This window comes from Rhinolophus sinicus, chromosome 3, assembly GCF_057876585.1.
Source record: "Rhinolophus sinicus isolate RSI-liver-muscle chromosome 3, RSI-T2T, whole genome shotgun sequence".
NCBI lineage: Eukaryota > Metazoa > Chordata > Mammalia > Chiroptera > Rhinolophidae > Rhinolophus > Rhinolophus sinicus.
In genome coordinates, this window is record NC_142503.1 from 164,854,845 (window position 1) to 164,865,820 (window position 10,976).

The 10,976-nt window shown below is 38.4% G+C and overlaps 1 pseudogene; it reads right to left on the bottom strand.

Annotated features, from left to right (window-relative positions):
* Nucleotides 1–10,179: 10,179 nt before the first annotated feature.
* On the bottom strand, nucleotides 10,180–10,752 carry LOC109444449 (CCR4-NOT transcription complex subunit 7 pseudogene; annotated as a pseudogene).
* Between the last annotated feature and the right edge of the window lie 224 nt (nucleotides 10,753–10,976).

Consider the following 10,976-nt stretch of genomic DNA (forward strand, 5'->3'; position numbering starts at 1 on the left):
AAACATATCCGAGTATGTAAGTGTGCCCATTTCCACCCCTGCGATACTAGAGCAAGCCCCCATCATTTCTGATGGAGGATTAACATAACAGCCTCCTACCTGGTCTCCCAGCTTCTTCCTCTGCTCACCTTCAATTTATGCTCCACATAGGAACCAGAGTGAGTTTTTAAAGACTGTGAATCAAATTATATCATTCCCCTGCTTGGTGTCCTTCAATTTTCTTTCCTTTAGGTTTGTAAGGCCTAACATGATCTGGCCATGACCTATATTTCCACCACCACCATACTCCCTTCTCTCCATCTGCCATGCTCCAGCCACTCTGACCATCTTTCTGTTCCTTAAACACCCAAGCTTATTTCTGTCCTAAGATTCTCACTCTAGCTGTTTCTTCTGCCCGGTATGCTCTGTCTCCTGATCTTCAACATGGCTGGCCATCTTCACATTCAGATCAAAGGGCAAAACGGGAGGCCATTCTAGATACCCCAACCTAAAATATCCATTCAGTGTAAAGTATCACTCTTGACCATGTCACCCATTCTAATTCTCTGCAAAGCAAGTTATCACTAAGATTTTTCTTATTGAAACTTTCATTTTCTGTCTCCCCCAGTAGAATACATGCTCCTTGAATTTAGGATCCTGACTTATCTTCTTTGCTGCTATTACCACAGAGCCTAGAACTAGAACTCTGCATGGCACAGAGTAGTACATTACTAAGTGAATGAATTCAAATTCATTCTGCCTTTGCTGTACATCAATATTTAGCCTATCACTCCACTAGAGGGCAATAAGTCACCTAATTAGAATGAGAAAATGGGTGTCTTTTATACCTTTCAAGGCGAACAATTGATTTTATTTATTAGTGTAATTGACATTTAAAAAAAAACACTGCCACTGTCAAAAAAGTGTGGGGAGGGTGGGCGGGGTGGGGGGAAGGCAAAGATCCTCTAGGTTTTCAAACCTAGGCATCAGGTACAAGCCCAGGAGAAAAAGTTTCAGGATTACAAATAGTGAAAAAGTTTTAAATAGACTTCCTGTTTAAAGATGTTATTCAGGTTAAAAACAAATCTCATTATGTAATATGAGAAACTATTAACTGCAGTGATATGGAATTGTGTGGGGAGTCAGAGGGAAATTAAGCAGCATCATATTTTATCCATCTTTTACATACACACACAAATATATCTATTCTTGGTCACTATTCTTATTTTTGCTTTTGAAAGTTTGAATCCTGGTCAGTCTCGTGGGAGTAGAGATTCTGAAAAGGATTTCCTTTCTACTATTTTTGTAATTCTATTTCACTCTGAGCTTTTACTTCTGAGTTTTACTTGTAAAGAAAGCTACATGGTATGTCTAGGATATGCCATCAAGCAATAAGACATCAAATGTTTCTGTTGACAGGTTCACCTCATGGCCAGAATAGCTTGAATGACTCAAGTCCTGTGACAAGGACAAGGTTTCTTGAGCCTAACACAGCACCTGTCATTTACAGAGAAAGTTCAATCACTAATCACACAGCTAGCGGTCTGTTCAGTGACAAGGCAAGGAGGACACACTGTTCTCAGTGAGCTCAAGGTGGCACTGTAGAAATACTTGAAAAGAAGTTCACTGCTGAGGTCCAGCTATTCAGTGAAGGACTCCTTGAGGGGTTGGTTGCTTGGTTAGTTGGTAGGTTGGTAAGGACAATTCCCATAACCACATTGGGTTGGTCACCATGACAACTGGAAGGCTGTGCTGGAATTCATGACTTTCTAGTTGCCCTGTCTGGAGGTGAGAAATGACTTGTAAAGGAAAAGTTCAGGCCTGGATGTAAAAAAAAAAAATTTATTTTACTGTTGCTGGTATGATTTACTGTGGCCAAAAAGCTCCTCATGTGTGACTACCAAAGGTTGTATGAGCGGGGATTTGCCAGATAAGGCTGGGACCTATGGATTTCCAGAGATTCACTGGAGGAGGGGCGTGGCCTAAGCTTTTTAGTCACTTAGTAAAGTGAGAGTGGTTTAGTGTACCCACCATGTGTGCCACGGGCAGGGAATAACCAAGATCAGCTTGCTTGTTTCTTCAGTGCTTTTGAGTAGGGTGGGATCTACTGAATCCTCAGATCTATTATAATGTATTGTCAGTAACTCAGAAGGATGCAAAAAGCCTGAGAATGAGCACCCTGCAGCCTCCTTCACTGAGAAGAGAGAACATTGTCTCCATCCATTCTAAACCTTCCACCACAAAAGATGCATTCGTATTTTTCATTTGGCAAACACTTATTTGTTGGGCACCCACAAAATAGTTATTACCCTCAAGGAGTCAAATGCAAATAGAGAATTACGTTATAAGAGGTATCAACAAAATATTATGGAGAATTCAAAAGAAAAACATTTAAAGCTTCCAGTAAGAGGAAATCCAGTAGCATTTCATGGAGCAAGGACTTTGGCCTTAAGAGATGAGTAGGGTTTTAGATTGATGGAGTTGGGTGATGAAAGAGTGGGGCAGAGTAAGCAAAGGTAGGAAGGTGAGATAATTCAGAGCCTGTTGGATATATAAAGAATACAGGCAAAGTATGGGAGTAGGTGATAAGGCTTTAAAGTAGTGTTTCTCAACCCAGGGAGATTTTACCACGCAGGACACATTTGGCAACGTCTGAAGACCTTTTTGGTTGTTACGACTAAGTGAAGATATGCTACTAACATCTAGTGGGTAGAAGCCAGGGATGCTGCCAAATATCCTACAATGCACAGGACAGCTTGCCACAACAAAACTTATCCAGCCCAAAATGTCAATATGTGCCAATATCGGCAAAACCTATTTGCAAGGAAGGTTGGTCTTGGACAAGGAGGACCTTAAACGTCAGGTGAAGGGAATGGAACTTACTTGGTGGGCAGAGAGAGAGAGAGAGGCAGGAGGCTTCTAAGTGTGAGAATAAACTCATTAGTATTATGATTTACAGGAGTTACATGTTCAGAACCTTTCCCCTCCCTCGACTTTTAAAGAGAAACCCTGTTTGCACTACTAGGCTAGCCAGCCTTTGTTGTACTAGGAAGTAATAGGTAGAGATGCAGAACTGGAGAAACCTAGATAAACTATATATATATGCAATCTCCAAGAGAAAAGATCCAAGAGGTAGGGATGAGGGAGGCAAGAGAGAAGAGTGAGGGAGAAAGGAAAAAAACAGCACCTGAAATTATAAGGAGGGAATACTGAATTATGAGGATGTACTAAAATAAAAACCTTGCTTCTGCCCTTGACGAGCTTACAATTTTCTAAAGGTTATATATAACCACGTCTCTCATATTCACAAGAGAGAATATATGTATTTTCATAAGACTATCATTTCTCAGAATTTTCACTGATGAATAAAAACTAGGTTCCTTCAACTCAGGGGTAAAAGTCCTTTGGGGCTGCTTTTCTTGTGGGTTTTTCTTACACTGAGCATGAAAGAAACAGCTGACAGAAAACATCCAAGTCTATCAAATTATTTCTGTCTTTTGGGCTAGAGATTGATTTGACACAGATGAGTAAATATAGTCGGTTGCCCCTCATTAGAGGTGGGTCTTCACAAATATGGCCAATGGAAAGCTGTAGTGGAGACAGTTAAGACTATCAGTTTTTCATGCCCCAGTCAGCTGCTCTGGTGCGCGTGTCTCTGCCAACTTCCAGTGGCTAATAAGCTTTTGGCCCAGTCATAGAAGCAATGATGCCAATGACCAAGATAAACAAGGTCCTCTGCCAGGAGCAAAAGCTGAAATCTTTCTAGTAATTACAACCTGACGTGTGTATGGCCCCAGGATATGGGCCATCTCCACCACAGCCATGTACTATCTGCAGTGATTCCAGAGACCACATACTATATGATGGCTGCCACGGGTACTGCATTATCATGAATTGGTCAAGGCAGTATGGCCATTTTCTTCTTGTAACTTCCCAAAGCAAAAGGAGTTGAAAATGAATGGACATTAGGAAGAATACCCACAGAGCCCAGCCTTTCTCAGTAGTGGTCAGAGACAAATTCCATGCACCAAATTAAGAAAAGTTGACGGGGGGATATTTTTTTTTTTAAATGGTGGGGGGAAATTTTTGCTTCTGTTTTATTTGGAGGTGCTCTATATCTTCTAGAAATGCTTTGACTGCTACTTACCGCAAGCCCAATAATGATGGCTTATTATTTTATTGCATGACAAGAAGTCCTACACGGATGGATTTTTGTGGTTGCGATTTCTCTGAGATGCACCAAGGACAGGGGCTGTATCTTTTCTATCCTTTATTCTTAGCATGTTAGCTTTTCCATTTTTTTCTTGTTGCTTCATGTGGTACGATCTACTTCTGCCTCTTCTACAGAAGAGGAGAAAATTTTCCCACTACTTATCATGAGCCAGAACTGGGACATGTAGTCACTCCAAGCTCTAAGGGAGGCTGGAGAAATGAGTATCCGTCCAAGAGGAAGTGGATTGTCATGACTGATTTAGACCAGCCAGGACTCATCTCCAAGAGCCAGGCTGTTTGTTATCACAAACACAGTCGTCATAATCATATCCCCAAGACTGAACCCCGAGCCTGACACAGACTAACAATCAGTGAGAACTCCAACAAAGGTTTGTCACACTGTAGTTCCTCAAGAGATTGTTTTCCTGGATAAAGCACACACAGAAAACTTCATTACTTGAGATTATAAAAGCACACCTCTCAAGAGAGAGGTGTTCTGTCTCAAAGAGAAGATGATCCTGTCTGACTTTTCAACCTTTGTCTGCTGGCTTCTCACACCAGCAGACACTCCACCATCTCTTCACCGATGCCAGCTCTCCAAATGTATGTGGTGGAGTGAAACGGCTGTCTCTCGGGAGGCTGTGCCTCACTGGACAAACAGCCTGAACTTTGGAGATTGGAACCTTGGCTCAGCCATTGTCACAGTCCACTAAAGAGCAACAGAAGTCTGGTAACTAACCTCATCGTCTTCAGTTTGCTCAGGGGCAGAATGTGATAATAGCTTCAAAGGGTTGTTTTGCATATTAAATGATGTCACATATGTAAAGTGCTCAGCATATGGTACACGCTCAGAAAAGTAGTATTAGTGAACGCATCTTGGATCTTCAATTGTATACTTCCATCAGGTCAAAGTTCTCTTATCTGCAGATGCCTTCACTGCTCTAGAGCCAGAGATTTCTGTATCACTCAAAGAAGCTGAGAAATTTATTAGCTCTGTATTTGTCTTGTATGTATCTAGACATCCCTCTCTCTGTCTCTGTCTCTCTGTCTCTCTGTCTCTATATATATATGTGTATGTGTATGTATATATATATATATATATATATATATATATATATATATATATATATATATATGTATATATAAACTAGTGGTAATTATATCCCTTGATTAAAGGAAAAGTCATAGGATATCCCAATAGGAACTGCTGCGTGTTTTACATGTCAATTTTGATGGAAGCATGAAGACCTACTTATCTACTTATAGTAAGGTTATATGTATTCTAAATGTATATAAAAGAATTTATAATTATCCTCCATTCATTCTGTCATTGAGATATAACTCATATACTATAAAATTCACCTTCCGAAGTGTAAAATTCAGTGGATTTTAGTATGTTCTGAGTTGTACAACCATTATTCTAACTCCAGAATATTTTCACCACCCCAAAAAGAAACCCCCATGCCCAGTAACCACTCCTCATACTCCCCCCAAGTCCATGGAAACCACTATCTCCTTCTTGTTTCTATGGATTTGCCTATTCTGGACATTTCATAATAATGGAATCATACAATTTTAGAGCCTTTTGTGTCTGGCTTCTTTTACTTAGCATAATAGTTTCAAGGTGCATTCATGTTGTAGCATGTTTCAGTATTTCATTCCTTTTTATAGCTGAATAATATTGCATTGTATGGTTGTGCCACATTTTGTTTATTCATTTATCATATCACAAATATTTGCATTGTTTCCACTTTTGGGTGATTATGAATATTATTACCAAGAACATTTATATATACAAGTTTTTGTGTGGACATGTTTTCAGTTCCTCTTGGGTACATACCTAGGAGTCGAGTTTCTGGGTCTTGTGCTAATTCTATGTTTCACCTTTGAGGAACTACCAGGCTGTTTTCAAAGTGGCTACTACATTTTACATTCCCACCAGCAATGTCTGATGGTTCCAGTTTCTTTACATCCTCACCAAGACTTGTTATTGTGTGTTTGTTTTTGTTTTTGTTATTAAGCCATTCTAGTCAGTGTGAAGTGGTATTTCATTGAGGTTCTGACTTGCATTTCCCTAATGACTAATAATGTTGAGTATCTTTTTGGGTGCTCATCCATTTGAATAGTTTTTTGTGTTGTTGTTGTTTTTTTGAGAAATGTCTATTCAAATCTTTTGTACTTTTATACTGGGTAATTATTTTTTTATTGTTGAGTTGTAATTATTCTTTATATATTCTGAGTACTAGACCTTCACTAATATATGATTTATAAATATTTTTTTCATATTCTATGGCTTGTCTTTTCACTTTCTTGATGATGTCCTTTGAAATATAACAGTTTTTAATTATGATATAGGCTAATTTATCTATTATTTTCTCTTGTTGCTTGTGTTCTTGATGTCAGATCTAAGAAACCATTGCCTAATCCAAGGTCACAAAATTTACACCAATTTTTTCCTAAGTTTTATAGTTTTAGCTGTTACATTTAGGTCTTTAATGCATTTTGAGTTAATTTTTCTATATGAGGTAGGGGTGAAGTTTCAGTTGTCCGAGCACCATTTGTTGAAGATTATTCTTTTTCCGTTGAATTTTTTGCCAAAAATCAATTGACTATAAATGTAAGAATGTAAGGATTTATTCCTGCACTCTCAATTCTGTTCTGTTGATCTATGTATTAGTCAGGAAAAGAAAACCAGTACGAGAGATATTTATAGATATACAGCTATTGATATAAATATGTATACAAGGGTGCCAAAAAATATATACAAGTGGGCACTTTGGTCAGCGTTGCTCAAGCAGTAGTTGCCATAATCAGAGTGTCTGCACGCTGATGGTAACCACTTTGAGCACCTCTTGTAATTGCAGAAGACAAATGTGTCTTCTATTCATCTTTTGTTATTATTGGCATATATTGAGTATTACAATTTTAATAGGTTTTTCCTTTCTTAAAATGTGTACACACCTTTTTGGCACCCTCTGTATATACACACATTCATACAGAGATAGATCAAGAGACAGAAAGATTTATAGCCAAGAATTAGCTTATGTGATTGTGTCAAGTCTGAAATCCACAGGGCAGACTGTCGGGGAGGGCAGGCTGAAACCCTCAGACACAAGCTGAAGCTGCTATACACAGGCAGAATTTCTTCAGGAAAGCCTCACCTTTGCTCTTAAAGCATTTCAACTGATTAAATCAGGCCCACCCAGATTACCTAGGATAATCTTCTCTTAAAACTGATTACAGACTTGAGTCACATTAACAAAATACCTTCACAGCAAAACCTAGATCAGTGTTTGACAGCAGCCTTGCAAGCTGACACATAAAACCAGACATCACAATGCATGTGTCTCTCTTCATGCCAGCATCCTAGTCTTGGTAGTATAGCTTAGTGATCAGTTTTGACATCGGGACGTGTGAGTCTTCTTTGTTCTGCTTTTTCAAAATTGTTTTAGCTATTCTGGGTTCTTTGCATTTCCATATGAAATTTAGAATCAGCTTGTCAATTTCTGTATGCACATTCTTTTTTTGTTTTTAATTAAAGTTTACTGGGGTGACAATTGTTAGTAAAGTTACATAGATTTCAGGGGTACAATTCTGTAATATATCATCTATATCTCACATTGTGTGTTCACCACCCAGAGTCAGTTCTCCTTCCATCACCATATATCAGACCCCTCCCCCCTTACCCTCAGGTAACCCCTAAACTATTGTCTATGTCTATGAGTTTTTGTTCCTTCATTTGTCTTGTTCTTTTGTTGTTTTCAGTTTTATATACCACATATCAGTGAACTCATTTGGTTCTCTGCTTTTTCTGTCTGACTTATTTCATTTAGCTTGATAATCTCAAGATCCATCCATGTTGTCACAAATGTTCCTATTTCATCTTTTCTTACCTCCGAATAGTATTCCATTGTGTATATATACCACAACTTCTTTATCCATTCATCTATCAAAGGACATTTTGCTTGTTTCCATGTCTTGGCCACCGTAAATAAAGCTGCAGTGAACATTGGAGCACACATGTCTTTATGGATAAATATTGTCATATTTTTTGGGTAGATACTCAGGAGTAGGATTGCTGGGTCATATGGTAATTCTATTCGTAATTTTTTTGAGGAACCTCCACACTGCCTTCCATACGGCTGCACCAGTCTGCATTCCCACCAACAGTGTATGAGTGTTCCTTTTTCTCCACAGCCTCTCCAATACTTGTTACTACCCATTCTAACTGGGATGAGGTGGTATCTCTTTTAGGTTTTTATTGGCATTTCTTGATGATTATTGATGTTGAGCATTTTGTCATATGTCTATTTGCCATTTGTACCACATTCATTTTTACATGAAGATAAACTGATAAATCAGTGGCTTTTATATCTAATCCATGTGACATAGGGAGTGGGCTAAGATGCTCTGCTTTCTCTCTGAGGATCATTTCATGTATTTCCTACCTTTTGCAAGCAACATACATTCTACCTGCCAGCACAAACAACAGATGAAAAACATCATGGGAATAAACGAATTAATAGGACATCTGATAAGCAATTTCAGGTCTTAAATACATTAACTGAAATAGTACTTCTCTCTTCTGACTGTTAAAAAGTGACATGTTCCACATTCATTACTTGATAATCACTTTTGTCATCAATAATCACATTTTCACCTTCTAGAGGTGGGTACCCAATGTTCTCTCAAAAATCATTTTGTTCAGTTACCCATAAACCTCTTTTGAGACTTTACAAGGCTGGGTAAAGTGACTTGTGGCTGGAGACATGAATAAACATGGTTTCTACCCTTGGGAGAGCTAGGGGCAACTATCAGAGCAAGCACAGCACAGCAGAAATGAAGAATCCAGAGCCAGCCCATCTTCCCATGGCCAATGGCATATGTTTTTACCCAAGTATCAAATGTGGAGTCCTTGCCCACACTGCCGGGTTTTTTTTTTTTTAATGCAAGGCTGAACATCCAAAAAGTTATTTTAATTCTCTAGTGTAGCATTGGAAAGAAGTACAAAACAAAATACTTTCATGAATAGACAGTCTAAATCGCTTCTGAATCAGTACCGCTTGGCAAAATAGCTATTATGCCTTCTATTATTAATACATTTCTACAAAAACTTTAAAATTTCCAGAAGCGTTCTAAATTCTTTCATGTCTAAGAATTTTACAGTAAATTCAAATTATGTCAAAAGAATTTTACAGTAAATATTTTGCAAAATGGAAAATATTGTTGTAAGCAAAGAAGTCCTTTCTGTTTTGTTTTTGCTCAATTTTTTTCTTTGCACTTACCTATAATGAGGCATATCTGTGCATATCACTTAACCTAAGTAGACCCTGGTTCATTGAATTTGGTTATTCCATACCTAGGTTCTTTATGTTTGAGAAATTTGTCTCTGCCTTTTACCCCTTGAGGGTCTGCCCAAGGTGATTTTTGATTCAACTACTACTTGAAACTTTGAATTAGAATTCAAAAACCTCTTGGTAAGACTCACTCTACTAAAAAGCATGAATCCTACACTATACATCCTCAAAGTATTGAAAAATGGCATGAATAAATACTATTTTTCCCCAGCAGTTTAATGCCTAAGACAATTTAACACAGGGATGGATTCCTTGATTCGGCTGAGGCAGCCCTGATGTGGTCTCTGGAAAGAACTGTTTTCTCCCACTGTTAATGTACGCGACCTTGGATAAAAGTTACTAGCCTCCGGCCTATTTTCTCACTTCAGAAATACGGTGGGACCTACATGATTTCTAAGGTAGCTTCAATTTCAAAATGTTTTAGTCTAGAAAGAACTTTTTTATTTCCTTCTGAACTACATTTCAGAATGACTTAATTTTGAATACTTTCATTCAAGTGTGGTCGATGTGACTTATATGGTATGTCTAATTGTATCATCACTTAATAAGGACTTATTGCCCAAAAAATTTTACTGTAAGACATGTAATGTTCTCAACCTCACAACCAACTGAGAAAAAGGCACTACGGTCTTCATACATCTCTCATTTTGAAAAAGGGCATCTCTGTAAGCAATGAATCAGATCCTACCCGATGCTGTGGTCCTACCTGTTTCAGCTCTAACTGTTTAGCAACTTCCTGTAAACCACCTTTAAGATTTTTTGCAGCTTTTTATGAGGTACTTCACATCATAAATAACAGGAACAAACAGTTGAAACGTCTCAAAGAAGTCAAGTTTTTCTTCAGGCAAGTTAGAATTGGTCAGGATTTTGATTAAGTAGCCAAAGTCATAATCACTATGAAATGATAACCATTTGACCCTTTACAGAGGGCCACTCCTGATGTCATAAGAAGTTCTGCAACGTAGTGGGTCTCAATTCCTTCCTCCTGCTGTTTTTTAAACTGGATACCAAATGTTGTTAGTAGTTCAATAGAGTCCTGAGCATACATGTCCTCCATCAAATTAAATTTACAATTAAACTGCCAAGTTGAAGTTCCTGGAGGGTATTCTTGCTCACTCATAAATGTCTGTCCTAGCTGAATCATCTTTAACAACTCTGCATTACACTGCAATACAAGTAGCACTGATCGTCCTTCACAAACTCATTGGCTGTGATCCCCAGGCGCTGTTGGCATAGTAAAGGGAAAGGAGTCTAGCTGCCAAGCATTAAAATATTATATTTGAAGATTTGTCTCCCAAAATACTTTATCCTTTACTTGTGTGCTTGTGTCACTGAGTTTGCGCTCTTTTTCCTGTGCATAAAGACAGCACCCAGTGGTCGTGGCAGTGGCAGCTGATGCCCCATTGACACCTCTCACCCAGCACGTGG